At 40.9% G+C, this 21746-nt stretch overlaps 1 pseudogene; it reads right to left on the reverse strand.

The window, feature by feature from the left end:
• The window catches only part of LOC133129462 (adenylate cyclase type 3-like), a 57049-nt pseudogene that overhangs the window by 27884 nt on the left and 7419 nt on the right, over positions 1 to 21746 (reverse strand).

Genomic DNA, 21746 nt, shown 5'->3' on the forward strand with positions numbered 1-21746 from the left:
GCCTTACAGTGGCAGAGTAGGTAATCTGCTTTTATTTTAATTACTTTGATACTGCTATACTATTCTCTATTAGTATAGAGAATGCATTATTTTTATTGTAAATATCCACTATGCTCAAAAAAGTACATCCAAACTGGTGCCCCAGTCCCACTCTGGATTGGGGGCTTGATTCAGCCATAAGACCTGTGCCTTGCAATGGAGGCACTCAAGGCATGGCCCATGACCTGGGCCTCGCGGTAAACCAGTCAGAAAGCCATCTGAGCTGCACTGTGAATTTCACCTATGTAAGTAGTCTGATTATCGAGCCAAGGCTACTGCGGCAATTGTGATGCATGGGATGTAGCAGAATAGCCACAGTCCGAAAACAATTTGCGGGACTGCCTGCAAGAATGAGACATCCAGCTAATTTTGACAGCCACCATGCTGTAAAATACAACAAAATACTGAGGTCTTTGTTTGCTTCCGTCCAAAATGGGAAGGGCCAGCCGTTTCCAGTTGCATGGCACTGAAGTCTGCAATACAGCATCAAATAGAAATAGCTTGCCATTATTTTGCAAGCTAACATTAGTTAATAGCCTAACTCTAGATTTCCTTTAGGTGATGGTGAGCTAGTGAACTTTTCTTAACAAATAATGCAGTTACAATACAAATACAAAATAATTTGTCAATTAATTTTGTGTTTAAGTTCTCCGCTTTTGTAAGCCATGTTCATGGAATGCTATCTGGGAGTTCTCTCTATCTTGTACCCCCTTCCCAGAAACAATTGAATTACTTTTTGGCTTAGGAACCCCCCCCCCCCCCCCACCCCACCGTGGTGCCTAACATCCCACATTCTGATATTAGGCGATCAAACATCTAACTGAAGTAATTGATTGAAAATCACAATCTAAAAAAATTGAAGCAATTCCAGCTTCAAGCTGAAATGAAGAATTTGGTTTTGATACATGGAAAACCCATGTTTCTTGAAGATTTAACAATCACTTGTCTACAAATATCACCCCTATTGTTACAAGCAGAAACAATATTGGAAGTATTCAATAACTGAACTTGTGTACCTCCTACAATATTCTCTGCAGAAAGAGACTAAAATCATGAATCCTTTGATAACAATATGATATAAATAAGCAAACATGATATAAATTATGGGCGGCTCGGATGGTGCAGTGGGTAGCACTGCCGCCTCACAGCAAGGAGGTCCTGGGTTCGAATCCCCGTCAGTCGGGGCCTCTCTGTGCGGAGCTTGCATGTTCTCCCTGTGTCTGCTTGGGTTTCCTCCGGGTACTCCAGTTTCCTCCCACAGTCGAAAGACACGCAGGTTAGGCTGATTGGAGAGTCTAAATTGCCCATAGGTATGAGTGTGTGAGTGAATGGTGTGTGTGCGCCCTGCGATGGACTGGCGACCTGTCCAGGGTGTATTCCTGCCTTTCGCCCAATGTATGCTGGGATAGGCTCCAGCCCCCTGTGACCCTGTTCAGGATAAGCGGGTTCAGATAATGGATGGATGGATGGATGGGATATAAATTATTTACCATGATAGATCTGTTACGAAGCTCAGTAGCCTACCGAGAACAATTCCTAGCTGGGTGCTAGTGGTAGCTACGTCAAACCGAACAAGTGGCAAGTCAATCCAAGGCGGACACATAATAGTACACTGGGACAAACAAACAAACAAACGAAATGACGGAGACCAATCCATTGCCCTCCCCCTGAGTTCATCAATGAGGGTGTTTGGAAATTGCCATATTTCAAACAAATTCTCACTTCCCCAACACAGTCATGGTGACAATTATTAATGTGAGAGAAAGAGGGAGAGAATTATAGAAAGAGGGAGAGAGAAAGAGAGAGGGAGAGAGGCACTCACTGCAGCCAGCTTGTCAAAGCGAGCAAACAACTCATTGAGCAGTTTGACCAACTCCTGTGCACTACAGGCCGAAGACAGCTGTGTGAAACCCACAATATCAGCAAACAGGATACTGCAATAGAGGAAAAAAATAGAGACATAAGGGGAGAAGAAGGGCGATTGTGATAAAAGAGGAGGGGGGAATAACTTTCAATAAATGGTTACACATTTAAATGTGATAATTATGTTGGGTTTCTTCTGAAGACATGACATTGTTTTCCATACTATAATCTGTAACATTAAATAATTTCATCTGACTGAAAGACTATCCTTTATCAGACACTGCTAGCATTTACCCCATGTTGTCACATTTATTTATCAACGTATGTGTTGTCCATGTAGAATTCACCTGCCATTCTCGGGGCTTACCTAAAATCTTTGTGGCATATAATCCATGTTGTCATTCTGTTTACTTGACAATGTCAAAGTGTTTGCCTTATTTTGTCACTGCATTTACCTAATGCTGTCATGGTGTTATCCTCATGCTGTTACAGTGTTTACCTGACATTCTCATGCCGGTACATGTACATGGTGCTAAACTGCTGCTGGTTGTCATTCTGGTTTTCCTCTTTCTTCATTCCCTGCAGCATCTCATCTGCAATGTGCTTGGGCAGGATGGACAGTAACAGTTCCTCCTGTGGAATAAGGACAGTCCCACTCTGTGAGTATATGAAGTTGTGATGTGGAGGAACAAAGCTTCAGTATTTACATTATGCTGTTATGGGAGTGGAGATACATTTTTAGCCAAAATAAAGCAGGGCTTGATATTAAGCTTGCTGAGGTACTTATCGTTTGGTCAAGTGAAACTCTTTTACTTGATCAGGAGCTCAAGTCACTTGCTGAACCAGGTAAGGTTTTTGGCCAGGTAAGGTTTTTTTTTTTGCATTATGGTATGGTAACAGGACTTATAGGATCTGTATACCTATTTTAATCACTTTGCGAAAACCCCTAGAGGCCATGATGCGCTTGTCACATGACTGCTTGACGCCGACATTCAGTGTTCCTGCAACCACACGATGAAAGGAAACATCAAGTTTTTGTTCCAAATTTAATTACCAAGCGGTTAAAAATACGGGTTTCCCAAGTGCCACTGCTGTCCCTGAGTTCACTGGTGACACAGTCCCCCCTAACCCCATCTCATATGCAACTATAGTGACCCATTGGAGAATAAAGTACATGTGGATATATGAACACAGCACAGGGACACAAGCCAATATTTAACCACCAAAAATGTGTATTCTGTCATAGCAACAAGATAGAGCCAAACAAGCACGAATTGTCAGTGTTGAATTATTAGGGGTGAGCTGAGTATTCATTTCATACGAATACTTGTAAGGAGTATTGACGAGTTTATTCCGAATACGAATGTTGTATGAGTAATTGGTCTCATTATCCGTGATTGGAGAATCGGTTTATTTATTGATTTTTTACATTGGCTGCAGTAGCTGTACATCAGTGACAAATGCGTAACATAAAGTTAGCACTGTTTCGTGATAGGCCAGTTCCTCCTCCTTAGATCAGTAAAAATTACTGCCTGCTTTTATTTTCCTCACTTCTCTCTTATGCATATCAAGAGACTGTTGTGTGAACCGATGGTAGATTAAGGATATAACTACTAATATCGTGTGATCAGGGGTGCGTTCAAGATTGCAAACGTTAGTGAACATATTCAAACTTTTTTTTCTGGTGGTGATTTTTGTTATTTCGTTTTAAATGTGTTTACTGGCCAGCTAGCTAGGTACTGGGATTGTGCTGAACGTGTGGGCGATTGCCATCGGCTTGATTTGTTTGTTCAAGTCAGATTTTTCTGGTCAGATTACCTGTGATCTGAAGTGGTCTGAACACACTTTAATGTGTGAGGATGGCTGAAAATCCTTAATGTCTAGCCATTCTTTGCCTACGTTTAACTAATCAACACCTCTGTTCCTGGTCCTTCAAGTTAATCCAACAGTTAGTCTACTATAACATCAAACGGTTATCTTGGTGGACCCAGTTGGCTTATTGGGGTTGTTACTACATGCATGTATAGCATTTTAGCTACAGTATCTGCTGTAGCTAGTTAGCTAGCTAGCAATCTGAACTGGTGGTAAATCACAAAGCAGGATTACGGCTCTGAATAAATCCATAATGCCCCAAACATGCTGCATTCCCCAGGATGTTGTTAAAGAAATCAATCATACATGTACGTACAGTGTTTTAAAGATAATGTCAATTAATAGATGTTTAGCTCCTAAAGTGGTGAAGTAGCTGAACTGAAATAAGCCTGTTTATTGTAACCTTAGTGGTTGGTAGCCTAGCTAGTGACTTTAGGCTGACTGTACTGTAGTGTGGGTGATAGACGTCACCTGATAGCAAGGAATGGGGCAGTTGTATTCCGATGTTACTTATTTTGAAACGTACCGATAATCCATGCAAACCCAGTGTATTGAATGAGGTGTATTGCCTCCATTGCCTCTGTCACAGATTACCATGAGAGTTAGCTGTCCGAGGATCTGGACAGGTGTGGTCTGGACGGGAGTGTTTCTGATTTGCGGTATGTTATTTGAGTGTTTTTTATCTGCATTATTTTATTTATGTACAAACTGTGACACATGTGCTGCTTAAGAGTATTCATGGGTACCAAAGACGTCACTTCCGGAATGCCCGCCGCCATATTTGTGTCCGACTGACACTTTTGGACCGTCACGGCAGCGAATACAGCGCATCTAAGCGAGACAGAAAGAAAGCGATATTTGGAAAAAACGGCGATTATTGGTTGTGATCCTTATTTATTACCTTTAACTTTACTTTGTCCCTTAAAATCTGCCCCAACTTACTTTCCCCGACATCTACATTTATCTGATACATAATCCATCCCCATACACCGGAGACAGCCTTAAGGCTTTCAAGAGTACGGATGCCTATCAATACTCAGTTGCAGGATGGGTCATTTGTATTTTATTTATTTATCCAGAAAGGTCCCATTGAGATACGAGATCTCACATTCACACAGTTACACACATTCACACATATGGTCATTTTAGAGTCACCAATTAACCTAAGTAATTCAACAACAATCATCAACCGTGTTATTTTGGTGGTGGTTAAGTCTAGAGTGATAGTGATTGCTTCGGCTTCGTGCGTTTCATTTACATGTGGCTATTAACGTTAGACTTTACACAGTTCTCGGTCGCTCTGATCAGAAATGCAGGACAACCAGCCGCGGGTCTGAAACTAGGCATAGCCTAGTCTACTACGTAATTGCGCCTCCTTGAGTTTGTTTAAAATAATGACATCGCTCCCATTATTTAACCAAGTAACATTGTCAACAAAATGTGGAACAATATTTTTTATCTTGTGACTAACTGGCTGACCACTAACATCCCTAAATTATAATAAAGTGCTGCATTTTTCACTTAACAGGTCAATCATTTCCAGGCTCTGAACACAAAAGCAACATGTCCATGGATAGTGGTGCAGGAGATCGGGACAGTGGTGATGGCACATTGCACAGGGTTTGGCAGGGTTTCATTTATTAAATAAATAAATAAATAATAAAGGGTTTCACCATTTATTTCGCCAATCTAACTCCTTTGGGATCGAATAGAATTGTAGTCCAGGGTTTCTCTGACGACTGTTGTCACAGCCAACAGCACAACATATCCCGGGCATATTTTATCAACTTTATCGTGGATCTTCCTTCGTTTTCTCTGGTCGTTTTGGTTGTGGCGCGCAGCTGAGACCGGACACAAAGATGGCGGCGGTAAAACACAGTGACGTCACATGGTACCCATGAATAGTGCTTTCGGAAAAAGTTGGTGAGTGTTTAAAGAAGTGAGTGTGACGGTAAGTAGTTGTGCTTCAGGTGAAAGTCTTGGTTTCAATGTACTGCAAATCGCAATCTAGTAAGGGGGACTGTTTAAACGACACCACTTCCGGGTTACGTCACACCCACTTCTGATTCCGAGAAATGGATACGGATACAAGTAATGCACTACTTGTTCACCCCTAGGCACTGTGAAGGACTGAGCATGCAGCCCAGTGTCTTTGTAAATCATTTTCACCATTTTAGAGTATTTCTTTTTCACATTTCACTGTAAATTTTTCAAGTGTTGGTAACAGCACATTGTGATGTGTAACTGCGCTTGACAAATATAAATGCTAGACAAAAAATTATTTTCTTCTTGTTTGGGGTTTTGGGTAGGTTTTTGGAACCCTAGATATTTTAAGACCCTATGCTGTTTTAAATAGTTTAATTGAAATGTCAACATTGTAAGTCAGATAATAGCATTTAAATTAAAATTTACATTGACATTCACAGAAGTCCAGCAGTTACATCCAGGCTTGCTGGTCTATCGTGTATCATTTAAAGAAAATACATTGGTTAAAATAATTCCTCATGTTTTCATCCCTCTTCCCTATGTATTCTGCCTGACAGACTTGATTGGCAAGAAATGTGCCCAAACTGCTGCGATTGAAAACTTTGCACTCAAAATTCTGTGGTCACCTTAATGCCCAATATTTGCATGATATAGGCCAACAGTAACATGGAAACGGAGTAAATATAAAAAAATTGATAACACAGTCGACTGGTCAAATTATTTTACTTGTATACCAATGGTTTCTCTACAATTTGGCTTATATTTCAATGTAACAGTAAGCTTTGCCAATGCATTTGATTTAATATGGTGCAGAGCAATCTTTGAGGATTAATGTGGTCCTTTTAAAGCAGGGAATTTTCGCTTTCAATATCCAATGGATATGATAGGCTAGCTACTGGTCAAATTACAATTCTACTTCATTATAGAAATAGTTAAACGACAAGGTCCAGAAAAATGTAAGTAAGCTAGCTCTGGCCAACATTAGATATGTGGAACCCAACATTTAAAAATAAACGTTGTGTAGTGATTAGGCTAAGTAAGTTAGACTAAAATAAAATCATGTACAGTGGTTACACATAATTATAGCCTTTATTTTCCAACTTAGTAATGTTCCGTGCAAAATGTCCAATGATGTAGCCTTTTGCTTTATTTGTATTTATATACGGCAAAGTGGAAAGCTACGTTCTGTGAACCTTACGAAATGCCATACAATATGCCATAAGTGAACCAACAAGTACAGATTTAAAACACACAGAAATAATTTGATAACTATAATACTGCAGCATTCAATTCCTTGTGTTGTCTGCATTCTTAACCCCCTGACATAGCCAAAGACAGCTAGGACTAGCCTGACAGAAGTTATTATGCAGCAACAATTTGTGCATTTTGTCAATGGTGGTGAAAGCGTAGTTATTTCATTAAAGGTACAATAAGTCATTTTGGACTCCTAACGGTCAATTGAGGAATTGCAACAACAAACACCCTCAAACCACTGTTTAATCTATCCCAGTCTATGAATATAATGCATAATATAAAGCGTTATGATACAGTTCAGTGTTCTCATGTACTGTTTTGGAAAGCTGACAGTGACAAACGCGACAGAGCCTGATGTCTTTTTATAGTGTTCTAGTAAGAAAATGTTCAAACACGTGCCTTGATGAAATGCTGACTTCAGTGTGCGCCACAACACAACACAATTGATATTTTTTGTCTTTCTTTCACTTTAGCTAACCAACTATATTATGAGCAAGCAACGTATTTGACTATGTAACTAGCTGCCTATATAACTAAGATATGATAGTCTACCACAAGTGATGCAACTGTAACTTACAGTTTGAGACAAATAAAGGTTTAGCTAAACACACATGATTGAAGACAGAAAGAGATAAAAGGAACGTGTGGCTGCCCAAATTGCATTCCAGATGAGCTGAAACTCTGTATACTATTAGTTATTATTCAAGCAAAGAATACATATCTAGCAACAAGCAAATTAGCTATTAGTCAGCTTGCCGAATTTACAAATATCCATTGCTACCGATAGTGAACTGGTATTGGTTCATAACTAGATATGTAGTCTTCACTTGCAATTAGAACCAATTTTCAACCAATGAGCTTGAATTATTGTACAGCTGTACAATGTTTTGATACATTTACATTCACATTTTAGTCATTTGGCAGACGCTTTTAATCCAAAGCGACTTACAAGTGCATAGGTTCTTCCACAAGTCAAAGCATCACATCCATAACTAGGAAAATGCTGTTCTAAACATATAGTCATCATAAGTGCAAATTTTAGTTCAGCTGTGCCAGTAATTATACCCTGAGCAGGGTGCAAACTATTGGCTCCTCCTACAACAAAAACTCACTGCCAGCCAGTGAAAACAATAGCCTAACTTAATAGCCTAGCACACCTGAGAGAAACAAACACACTGTAATCTAAATAAACACCACTTGCACTAACTAACAAACAAACAAACAAACAAACAAATAAACAGCAGAACACTATGTAGGGACTACAACTTCCACATTCCCACAGGAAAATTCTGCGACGTCCACCACGAATGACGTCTAACTTGGTTCAGCCAATCCCGTAATGGCGGGAGCAATAAACGGTCCCGTATAAGAGCAAGACATGTTCTTGGGATCTCTCTTCTGGCTCTTCTGCTTTTTCTGCCTCTTCTGCTTGTTCTCTTCGACGCACCCTTTTTGGCCAGTCGCTTCAGCTCATCTGCTCCGAGACTCGGACAGAGGCTGAATGCTGCACAGCGCACTACCAGGCCTACGGACACACCCAGTTACCTCGCGGTAACTACGTGGCCTATAGTGAGTGGAAATTGTTGTACGCGGAACGCTACATCAGTTTACCCCAATAAAGCCCAACAACGAAACAGCAACGAACTTTTACACCTGGAAAAGGACCAGCGGATCAGACGACAACGCGCTGCTAAGACGGGAACACCCCAGCCTGCGCATCTCTCCCGGACACCATTCACAGCACCATCGCCGCTTCTACAAGGACAGCATGTCTTTTGGATCCAGCAATGCGTATGGACTCAGTAAGAAAACAAACATTCAGGCATAGCCAGTGTTTAGTTTAGTCTTAACTGTTTTTGTGAATCTGTGTTTCAATATTTACCATCCAACCATTGTAATGTGTTTGGTTAGCTACATATATATGTACGTGAATTGATTCGCCGTCTTTTGCGCATATATAGAGTAAAACTACGCAAGTAGTCCCTTCTCACAGCTAACTCTAACTCATTACCACACCCAGAACTCTAGCGACACGCGCGCTTGCGCGCGCCACACACACGCACACACACATACCAAACTAAATTTCCTTACTAACTTCCCGTTAGTTTATCTGTTATGTGTTTGTATGTTTGTTTAATAAATATATTTTATTAAACCCCGGTGTCCGTTTTGGAATCGCATAGACATGAGAGCCGAGTTAAAGCAGTCTTTCGAAGAACTTCCAACCTTCAGGTTATCGGTATGTTCAATCATTAATATTGGTTATTTTAATTAATTGAAATACTATATTTGTGGTTGGATATTTCTGATAACAGTAATTTTATGAGACTGATTACTTTTCGCAGTTATACTGCAACACAACGTTTAACTGGCGCCCCGGTTTCGTAGAGAGTAAAATCCCTGCGTTATTTGGCGGCCCGTGCAAGGACCCTACATAATTTGGAGTCCCGTGCGAGGACCCCTACATATTTTGGTGCCCCGTGTGAGGAAGACTAGCTTTGGCTCAAATTTCATGTCTTGTGACTTCATAACGAATTCCCCATCCTAATTTGGAGCTCTGCGTGAGAAAGACGAGCTTTGGCTCATGTCACGTGCCTCCAGAACGAATTCTCGGCATTCTTTCTCAGCTAAATTGCCACCAGTGCAATTTTTTGAAAATACCGCTAGATGTCACCCTTGTACCATTTTTGAAAGCCTGCATGAGCTGCTTTCTCAATATACTGCCCCCTCGTGTAACATTGTGGCATTACATTCGTAATCTTACACGGTAGTTTGTTGATTGGCATTTACCTTCCGGTATAATACGTATTATCAATAATAGTATTATTAGCCGCACTGTATTATTAATTATAATTACTTGGTCAAAGTAATTTTAATAATTAATTGAATTTTACATTTAAATCCAAATTTAATTGTAATTTCAACCAATCACATTCTGGTATTTAGGATTAATGTGATCAGCATCACAGTTCCTATTTTACGGTCTGAATATCCGCCATATGTTTGTTCATTTTGCTGTTGTTGCATTGCAGTACTGCTAGTGCAACTCGAGTCCCTGTGTGATGCTATAGCTACCTTGTACTATAGTTATAGAGAATATTCAAAGAGCGTTTTAAATTCTTTATCCTTCATCACAACTTGTATGTTGGATTGTGATATTGGGAAACAATTCATTGCCAACTGTTAGGAGCTCAAGGCCCTTGTCAAATTGTTAACTTCAAGAGTACCCTCTTAAGTTACTGATTTTAGCTTTTAGCTTTATTTGGCTTGAGATATGGAACCCATATCTATTGATGAGTACCTTTCCTTTTTAGCCCAAGGTTTAGCACCTGGCTACATAGCTTTCCTGAATCAGATGAACCTCACTGATTGTAGGAAAGAAATGTTCTCATTAATCAACGAGAAAGGTCACTCCCCCAACCATTCAAAAGACCCAATTCTAAGTTGTCTGGTCTTGAATTTTGCCAGACAGATTAGCCTTGCTCTTCAGAGCAACAAAAACTTAGACTCAGAGATGGCATACCTCAGAGGACAACACACCAGTGTTTTACTTGAGCTTCAAACTGTTGGCAAGAAAGCAGTACAATACTTGCGTGATCTGCATTCAGCCGAATCAGATCTTTGTTCCTACAGAGAGGAATTATTTCAGTTGAAGAGTGGATGCCACAAGCTACCACATCCACTCTCTTCTGTAAGCCTGCTTTCTCAGGCTTGCCCAACTCCAGCTTCTCCTGCTTCCTCCTTACACCACAAGGCGGGGGAAGGGGGGTCACAAATTGATTCGGGTTTGTCAGATCCCGGTTCCACAGCTTGCTCTGATGGAGACTCGTCAGTCTCCTCAGATTGCAGTGCTGTTGACCACCCATGCAATGGTTTGCCCACCTCTTCCCTGGAGAGGGAAAGGGGGGACTCCATCCCAACGGTGGTCCATCTCCGCAAGGGAGAAACAGTCAGGCAAGTACAGGACTGTACCTTCCATGCCCACCCCTCTCGTGAGGAGGTCAGGGAACCCTCCCGTGGACACGGTAGAGGAGATCTAACGTTATTAATTGGGCACACAAAAAGCAACGCTAATCCCGCTAGCTTTCCCTTTATAACTGAGAGGATAGGTGACAGCTCTGTACAGTACACTGACAGCGACAATTCATCTTCTGCCAACCATTGTGAGAATGACAGTTTTGTAGCTCCACCCTCTAAACCAAACCGAGGACGTCGAGCTCCGCATGAAACGCATTCACATTCAAATGTGATTTCAGGCTCTCCTTCTCCAAACAGGCAGACTAGTGCAACTTCACATGGTCTTCGCTTTGAGGAGCTAGAGGCCATGGCGAAGTATGTCCACACATTTGACCCCAAGGACTCTGAATTTAACATTCAGAGTTACTTGAGAGAAGTTGACTACTGTCTCTCGGATCTGCCCAGGGCAACCGATCGAGAAAAGGTACGACTTGTATGGAAAACCTCTACCAGAGAGATCCATACATTTATGGAACAACTTCCACCACAGGTTCGTTCCAGCTATCCCAAGGTTTGTGAAGCGTTGGTAGCTGAGTACCTGCCACGGTTTGATCAGGCCACAGCCATGATCAAATCTGTGGAGGTTAAACATAGCCGTACAGAACGACCAAAAGACTTTTACCAACGACTTAAACATGCATTTTTCCAGGGCAGAAACGGACCAGGCTTAGATGAAGATCAAGCCTTCAAATCCCTTTTTGTGCACAACCTGCACCCCTGCGTCCGAACTCATGTTTCACTGTTTTCAAGGGGCCAACACTCAGCCCTTGAATTAAGAAATGAAGCCCAAATGGTCTGGGACACTTTAAGGATTGTGCCCAGGAACGAGGTATTGGAAACAGCTAAGCACGTTGTTCCAACCAAGCCCGCCGGCACTTCCCAAGTTGCCCCATTAAAATCTAATGGCTCAAAACAACGGCATGTGAGTAAGTTCCCGGTTAAGAGCCACCGTGGTTGCTTCTCACACTCTGATTCCAGCCGGAATTGGAGAGAAGACCGACCCGGTAGGCCCAAGCCTCAGAGTCACCAGCATGACTCTGATAGGGAAGATACCTTGTCTGAAGAGAGCTTCTTCAGTTCCTCGGAGGACAACTAAAGCCTCTAACCTTTGTTCAGTAGTGTGTATGCCTTGAGTAACCACTCCAAAGAGCTATCTGGTCTTGTTCAACCTCCATCAAAAGACTGAATAAGACTGATCTATAGCCGTGGTCTCCTCACAGGCAGACTCCCAGCTGAAGCTTTGACCACTTTCTTTTGCACACCTTTCCTACCAAAGGGGGGTGGCAAAATAAACAGGTAGTTTATAGCAGCCACTTAGATCTGCATGTAGCAGCAGCAAACGCAGATCGTAAGTAGGTACTGTAGAGTTAAATCCGACACCTGTTATAACTCGTAAACGTTCATTGCTTCTTTCTACACCTACTGAACCATCATAAAGTATTGCATGTAGAAACTACAGTGTAATCTTTACAAGTATATTGCCACACCCCAGTGTGCCTTACTCCACCTCTTCCCCAAGCAAGACAAGACCACTTGTGAGCTTACCACATCATTTAGAAATGAGACCACCTCTCCATTTCCTTCCTGATGACACAGCCATAAGGTTAAGCTTGGATACAGAAAGCTGCCCTAATTTGAAAATGCCCCCACATATTTCAGATGACAACCCTCGTCAGCAACCTGACTGTAGGGACTAGAACAATTGGTCAGTCTGAACAAGACTTCCAAAAAGGCTACAGCCTCTCCATCCTAGACCCCTACATCATCTGAACATTTTCATGGCTGGGTCATTCCTGTTGGTGCTCCACCTTCTGGACACCATCCAATAACTAACAAAACACCTGAACTAACAAAACGACTAACCCTTTCACCAAGGTTTCTCATGTTTTGTGACAATGTATTCACTGTTCGACCTTAGTGTTTCACATTGTTTGTATCATGTGTTTTAGACCAGTTTAGTTAATTGTTGATAAATGCCTGGATGTTTGTCAGTCAATTGTGAACTGTGTTACCGACCCAATGTACTTGACCTGTGGACTGTGAACTGACTTTTGTGCTCTCGAGGAACACTGGCTTCAGCCGCATCCTGAGACCACAGGGGGGATGTAGGGACTACAACTTCCACATTCCCACAGGAAAATTCTGCGACGTCCACCACGAATGACGTCTAACTTGGTTCAGCCAATCCCGTAATGGCGGGAGCAATAAACGGTCCCGTATAAGAGCAAGACATGTTCTTGGGATCTCTCTTCTGGCTCTTCTGCTTTTTCTGCCTCTTCTGCTTGTTCTCTTCGACGCACCCTTTTTGGCCAGTCGCTTCAGCTCATCTGCTCCGAGACTCGGACAGAGGCTGAATGCTGCACAGCGCACTACCAGGCCTACGGACACACCCAGTTACCTCGCGGTAACTACGTGGCCTATAGTGAGTGGAAATTGTTGTACGCGGAACGCTACATCAGTTTACCCCAATAAAGCCCAACAACGAAACAGCAACGAACTTTTACACCTGGAAAAGGACCAGCGGATCAGACGACAACGCGCTGCTAAGACGGGAACACCCCAGCCTGCGCATCTCTCCCGGACACCATTCACAGCACCATCGCCGCTTCTACAAGGACAGCATGTCTTTTGGATCCAGCAATGCGTATGGACTCAGTAAGAAAACAAACATTCAGGCATAGCCAGTGTTTAGTTTAGTCTTAACTGTTTTTGTGAATCTGTGTTTCAATATTTACCATCCAACCATTGTAATGTGTTTGGTTAGCTACATATATATGTACGTGAATTGATTCGCCGTCTTTTGCGCATATATAGAGTAAAACTACGCAAGTAGTCCCTTCTCACAGCTAACTCTAACTCATTACCACACCCAGAACTCTAGCGACACGCGCGCTTGCGCGCGCCACACACACGCACACACACATACCAAACTAAATTTCCTTACTAACTTCCCGTTAGTTTATCTGTTATGTGTTTGTATGTTTGTTTAATAAATATATTTTATTAAACCCCGGTGTCCGTTTTGGAATCGCATAGACATGAGAGCCGAGTTAAAGCAGTCTTTCGAAGAACTTCCAACCTTCAGGTTATCGGTATGTTCAATCATTAATATTGGTTATTTTAATTAATTGAAATACTATATTTGTGGTTGGATATTTCTGATAACAGTAATTTTATGAGACTGATTACTTTTCGCAGTTATACTGCAACACAACGTTTAACTGGCGCCCCGGTTTCGTAGAGAGTAAAATCCCTGCGTTATTTGGCGGCCCGTGCAAGGACCCTACATAATTTGGAGTCCCGTGCGAGGACCCCTACAACTATAATGACAACTAAACTTAATAGAAACAGCACAAACAAATGATACTTAACTAATCCAGGAGAAAATGCTACCAACCAACAGCAGAACACTAATGCACACTGAAGTGAGTTCAGAGTCAGGGCCCGTCAACTGTATATTTCGTAACCCGAATTTAAGGATATAAACACAGGCAGAGGGTGAGTCAACATGTCAGTGAGTCTTTTTCAACGATAGGAAAAATGGTCTTGTAACAATATTTTAACAAAAAAATCTTACCTATTGTACCTTTGAACTGAGCTTATCGTTTCGGCTACAGAAAAAAAGAATCGGTAATCAGTTAGCGTTTTTTGGTAAAGGTGTACAACTCAGTTTCGGTTAAACATTTAAATAAGAACCGAAAAAGTGATGATCTCCTGGGATTTTCACACACAACAGTCTCTAGAGTTTGCAGAGAATGGTGTGAAAAACCAAAAACATCCAGTGAGCAGCAGTTCTGCCAGCAAAAATGCATTGATAATGAGAGAGGGCCAGACTGGTCAAAGCTGACAAGAAAGTGACAGTAATGCAAATAACCATGCATTACAACAGTGGTATGCATCTCTGAACACACAGCTCGTCAAACCTCTAAGTGGATAGGCTAAAGCAGCAGAAGAGCAATAAGTCTATAGATACTCCAACCACCCTGTCTGGCACCAACAATCATGGTCTACCTAATAAAGTGCTCACTGAGTGTATATTGGCTTATATTTTAAATATGCACTCAGTGCACTCACTTTATTTGGTAGGTCTGTGCACAAGCTTGTTAATGCAAATATCGAATCGTGTGGCAGCAACTCAATGGACAGAAGCTAAGTGCCTTTGACCAGGGAATGGTTGTTTGTGCTAGATGGGGTGGTTTGAATATCTCAGAAACACCTGGGATTTTCACACATAACAATCATTGGTTTCCAAACTCGGTCCTGGGGGCCACCTGTGTATGCTGGTTTTAATTCCAACCACAGTTGGAATCCCAGAACTTTTAATAAGCTGTACATTTTTCTTAATTATGTGCTATTGATGTTCACAGTGTTCTTAAGCCACATTCTGTCAGACGTAGATACATGTACATACATGCCATGACGAATAAAACTCTCATATTTGTATTGTCCTTATTGTGCTATATTGCAAACAATCATTCTTAACCTTATCTTAGTGATAGACTGGGGTTAATCAGTTGACTGCTAATTATTTTTAATCCTTAAATTTATCAACACAATGCACACTTGGCTCGTTATGATTTGTTTTGTTTTTGAATTCTGTATTATCTTCCAGGTGGCCACAATTTCACCAGTTAGGAGTCGATTCCCACACTCATTTATTTTTGATAATTTGCCTTTTTATGTAATTGCTTGCGATAGAGAATGGTGCGACAAACAAAAAACATACAGTGAGTGGCAGTTCTGTGAGAGCAGTCAGAGGAGAATGGCGAGACTGATTCAAGCTGACAGGAAGGAGACAGTAACTCAAATAATCGTGTGTTACAACAATGGTAAGCAGAAGAGCATCGAACCTTGAAGTGGATGTGTTACAGCCGCAGAATACCATTAAGTCTAAAAAATAAGTCATAAATACCTAATTAAGTGTATTTCAGAGCATATTTGAAGTATGTGTCAATATATTTTTTTCCCGTCTGGGATGGATTTTAATACAACCCACATTAAGGGCATTTAGGTATTTTGTCTATATTATTCATATATCGCAATCACTTTTAAACAACTGGACTGACCCATTTACGTAAACTGTCGTACTTTATGCTCTTCAGATATCATGGCTGTTCACAGGTCGGGAAAATGTATCTCATGCCTAAAATACAGCTAAACAGCCTAAGGAGTAGTTTGTATGGCACACACATTTTTGGGACAGTTTTATAAATCTCAATCTTGTTATGGATTTCAGTGTAGTCACAGTCTACAATCAAGACTGTGTACAACCATTTTATGCATGAGGTCCTGGAATACCACATCAAGAACTCCCTCTCACTGCAATTCAAGTTCCAAACAAAGCAATTAAGTGTGAGAGATGATGGAGAGGGTGAAGAGTTTGGTATTAAATAAGAGTTGTGAGCATGATTACAGACAGCATGGTCTCTGGAGGTTGGCCACCATGGTAACCTGTAGCATTTTTACCCATTTCCCAACAGCCTTTGCTTTTCCATTTGTTCTCTTGTTTCTTTCTCTCTCTCTTTCTCTCTCTCTTATAAATAGCAGCAGAGAGCCAGTGGGATGAAAAGCAGGAGGAAAACATATAGGCAGAGGAATAGAGAGACCAGGGGGACGGGATGATAGACAGAAACCATGTAAGTCCGAAACACAGAGGGAAGAGGGTTTAAAAAAGAAATAAAGATGAGAGTATTCCCATGTATGCAGTCCAACCAAATGAATGTATCATAGCCAAAATTAGGTAACATGAACGCCTGTTTCTCTCCCTCAGGCATGTGCTGGTTATTCTGGCTCTCATGCATCATTCAGGTGGGTTGTATACATGCATGGTGTTGAGGTGAGTTTCCCTCTTAACATGGTATAGTACTTCAAAAGTATATATTGTTGTACTTAACAGTTACTGTATTTTCACAGTTTAGACATTAATGGTCCAGCAAGCTGAAATCTGTGCTGGTGTGTTGTTTTCATACTTTTTCCATTCACAGATGGCCAAGAAATATTTTGAAATGATTCTTGAAAAGTAAACGTAGAAACGCCAGTGCCAAGTTTGGCTTGCTTTCTCCCTTGGCTAAACACTAGATTTTCAGTGGGAAGGGAAGCTTTCTAATTGAAATATGTAAATGATGGCTTTGCACTTTTGTGCAGGGAAGCTAAATATGAAATGCCATCTCTGGATTCAGGAGAAGCATTAAGCTTTTTTCTCTTCCAAAGAAAGAAGAGACTCGCAGGAGATGGGTGTTATTTCCTGAACAGCACAGCAACATGATGCCGACATAGGTACTATATCTTTCTCAATCTATGGGAGGTACTCGTGACGTAGCGTGGCGGTCGATTGCCTGCTGGGGGGAGAAAAGGGGAGGAGAAGAGCTGAATAGAGAATAGATCATAGCAACACATATGGGTACTTCCACCTACATCATGATTCTGGGGGCTACAAAGGAAAATATTTTTCTTGAATCCAAAGGGAATGTGCTAACATACCCTAACAATGAAAATGTCTACCGATTATGTTACATCGCTACCCAGAATCGAGCTGACGAGATACAATGACGCAAAATTAGCAGGTCTGGCAGCATGCTCTCACTTAAATCTGTAGCTAATTGGTGAAATAAACATGAAGACGTTTCATACCCTCTGAGATGTCACTGTGGTAGGGCCTACTGAGAGCCCAACACCCAACTCTGCTGTATAATCCAGCTATGCCACCTTGACCAATTACTTACATAAGTATTCAGACCAGGTCATAAACTGGTCTAGCTGGGTATGAGCTGGTGAACCAGCTAGTGCTGGTGGCATATCCAAAACATTGCTTGAGCTGGTCAAACAATGTTGAGCTGGGAGCTGGTCTGAACTGGTCAACCAGCTACCTATTTATTAGCTAGCTTTTTAAATTTCTTGTTGTTGTCGTTGTCATCTTTTTTTTGCTATCATTTTAAGTGGGAGCAGCTGAATGTGCCCCTGAAATGGGGCAGAACAGTCAAAGGCACACAGTGAGTGACATAACTGCTCTGATCTATAAAAATGTTTTAGCAGTCAAACTGTTGTCTGCACATCCATTGCAGTCAATGAGGTTCCCTGAAAAGCTTATTCTTGTATAGAGTTCCTGCATGTTCACTGATAAACACTGAGTGAGCACTTCATTAGATATTTATTAGACTTTTTAAGAGTTATTGGTCTTCTGCTGCTGTAGCCTATCCACTTAGAGGTTTGACACATTGTGTGTTCAGAGATGCTCTTCTGCATAACACTGTTATTTATGTTACTGTCACCTTCCTGTCAGCTTTGGCCAGTCTGGCCCTTCTCCTCTTACCTCTCTCATTAACAAGGTGTTTTTGCCCGCAGAACTGCTGCTCACTGGATGTATTTTGTTTTTTGCACCATTCTCTGTAAACTCTTGAGACTGTTGTGCTGTTGTTTCTGAGATACTACAACCACCAACAATCATGGTCTACCTAATAAAGTGCTCACTGAGTGTAGATACATAGGGTTGATGCAGGCACTTTGTCACTTTCAGTCCGTGGGGTGTAGTCGCGAGCGTGGAGGTAGTTTGCTCATTACTAAGACAGCAGCTAAAAATAATAGTCTCTTTTGGAGAAAAAAAGTATATATCTAGTGTGGCCACTCTTTGCTTTGCATTTAATCGTTCACATATTTTTTTCATTTCTTCACTCGTTAAACCATTCCATATGGTTTGAAGTTCATTCCAAAGAGATTCTTTCGATGTTACAACAGATTTATTTATCTTGGTATCCAGCAAATCCAGCTCAATCGGATTAAGGTCTGGATTTTGAGCGGGCCAAGTCATAACTTTTATGTCACCAGATGATTATTTTCATCAAATGACCAACCAGCATCATGTAAGGTGACAATGCAGCTACGAGCAATCTCAAAGAGCTCCTTCTGTCCTGCCATCATGTTTAACACTGTGACACTGCTCAAAATTTGTGTTATGTTAAATACTGGAACAACTGACCATCAGAAGTAATTTTGCAGAATAATGCTGCTTCAAACCAGTTTAAACAAATTGTTTAGCATCAACAATCATGGAATGAAACATGCATTCATGCTATGCAAAAGAAAAAAAAAGAAAAGAAAAAAAAAGTCTAAAATAATCATGCTTTCAGGGTTTCTTTTTATTAGCCATACTTTTACCCCAATGTAATTGTGGGAATGTTTTTTTTTGTTCTCATTGCCTACAATAGTATTGTTCAATAAATCTTCACCAAAAACATTTGAAGAAGTAACATATTAGGACCCCTTTTAGACAAACGCTAGATGTATAATCATCACTGCACACTACTGTAGCTGTCCTGTCAGAGTTCAGATGTCAGCCCACGGAATGAGGGCGGAGAAAAACCCCTTCATGTGCTTGCTTTGCGAGCAACCCACAGGCACCTGAACTGTAAGTAGGAGTGGCTTGAGCAACAAACACTGCTATCCCTACCGACTGTATCCCTCCCAATATCCCTGAGCAACACAAAGCCCTGCTCTCATAGGACTGCCAGCCACAGTGGGCACTGGCACGGATAAGATTAAATCGCAGACTATGGTGTGCACTCATGCGTCACAATTATACAGTAAAATCAATGACTGTTGCAAAGTTACTAACAAACAACACCAAAAAAAGTCATCAATTTTGTGCTCATCAGCCCCTTCACTTCTAAGCACAGAGCTTAGATGAAGCAAGCAAATTAATTGTATTGAGGGAGATAATATTCGGTCAGGAATAGTACGAGTACAGACTGTGTGGATGAACACACTAGTGAGATTAATATTGTTGAGTGGATAGAGAAAAGTAAGTTTGAACTAGAATATTATTTAACACTACTGAAGTGGACATATGGTATAGAGTGCTGAGGAGAATCCTGCTGAGCAATATACTATGATGTATACATTTATTTTTCAACAGTGCTGAAGTGAACAACGGTTGTTCACAAGTTGTACAGTGTTCAGGTAGACAGTTGAGGGAGGAATCACTGAAGCTGGCAGTGATTCGTTGGTGCAGCTGAGCACCTGTCTTTCTGTGACACCTGAACACTCAAGGGACAGAATTACTGCATCAGACAGACAAATCATACTTCATTTGCCTGAGTGCTGTGGGATAATTGGTTCATCAGCTGCAACAAATGAAGCCCAGTGCACTGAGCTGTTCTAAGTGAGGAGTCTAGAGAGATAGATGGAAAAGTTGGAGACAAGGAGAGTAGGAGAAGGAAGGGAAACCTCAAAAGAGCAAGAGAGGGTGGCAGAAGGAATTGAGAAAAATGTGCCATATTGCATGAAAGAATCTAAAGCAGTGTGACAAAGAAAGGATCCCAAAATAGGGATACAAAGTAGTGAGGGTACAGAATGAGATAAATAGAGAGAGGGAAATGGGAGGAGAGCAAAGGAGATGGTAGGGAAATAAGATGAGGGAATGAGTGGGAGTAAAATGGAAGCCGATTATATTTAGGTATGTGTACCACAGTGTGTCATATTTATTTAACATTATTATGCAGGGCTTAAAGTTCCCAGGCATGGTTGCCAGATTTCCGGCGTTTGGCCATTTTCTCCACAAAATGATATTCTCGCAAAATAAATAAATAAATGAATAAAAGAAAACACAACAACCACTCCCCGGCCAAGACAATAATAGTACATAACTTTGCTACTTTCCCCATAATATTATAGTATATACTGGAGGATTTTAATCCTGTGTAATATATCAATATGATAACATCCCTTATTTCGTAACATGCAACACAAGATCTTAAAACGTAATTGTCATAATACAGTAGTCTTTGTTTTTGTTCTGGATGCATCCAATTCAATCACGTTCATTCTTCAATTACCAACGGTAAGGCAGTTTTTTCATCAAATGAGTTTGGAGCTACAGTCACCGTGTCAGTCTTTGTGCTGTGCACAAAATTCTAAGTATCCGCAGAAATATGGAACCACAATTAATTCAAATACAAGCCTAATTGAGAGTGGAGTGAAAATGAATGGAGATGGGCTTTGGCTGAAGAAAATGGTGGGGATGGGCAACCGCTTAACACTTGGTGCAAGAAACTCTGTGAAGTTGTTTCTGCATGGTGTGTGACAGGAAACTTATACACGGCAGTAGCAATGTTTATCTGACAAGTTAAAAAAAGGAATGTTTTCCTTAAATGCTGATGAGTCTACAAGCCTGAACATGGATGGAATTCTCAATGTCCTAGTTAGCTATTATGATGATGACCTTGGCAAAGTTATAACTGAGCATCTACCATATTCAGTGTTTCTCGCAGTGGTTTATAGTTAAGGCGAGCCGCCTTAACAAAAAATGGCCCAAAAGTGAAAATTGATTCAAAAGAAAAATACAAAATGAGAAATCCGACATCGAACAGTGGCATTTGGCAGTTTAAAATGACATTGTGCAGTCATTGAATCGTTATCAAACTGGAAAATGACTAATCGTAATTCCATAAAATACCAGCATAACTTGTCTAATATTTCGCTAATTATTAACCTACTTGTTTTGTTATTGTGTAAATTCAATGGTCAGCCACCACCTTAACAGAAGAATTTCTGATTATTCTGAACATTCTGAACAATACATTTCAGGCACATCATTTTTTCTTGCTTTAAGCCCTGATTATATGATATCAATGTTTCATCCTAAACCACCACAAGGGGAAAATGTATATGCTTTTTGTATGTGGACTAAAAATATTTTATTCATTTTCAGAGTGGTTTTAGAT

This window comes from Conger conger, chromosome 5, assembly GCF_963514075.1.
Source record: "Conger conger chromosome 5, fConCon1.1, whole genome shotgun sequence".
Taxonomy (NCBI): domain Eukaryota; kingdom Metazoa; phylum Chordata; class Actinopteri; order Anguilliformes; family Congridae; genus Conger; species Conger conger.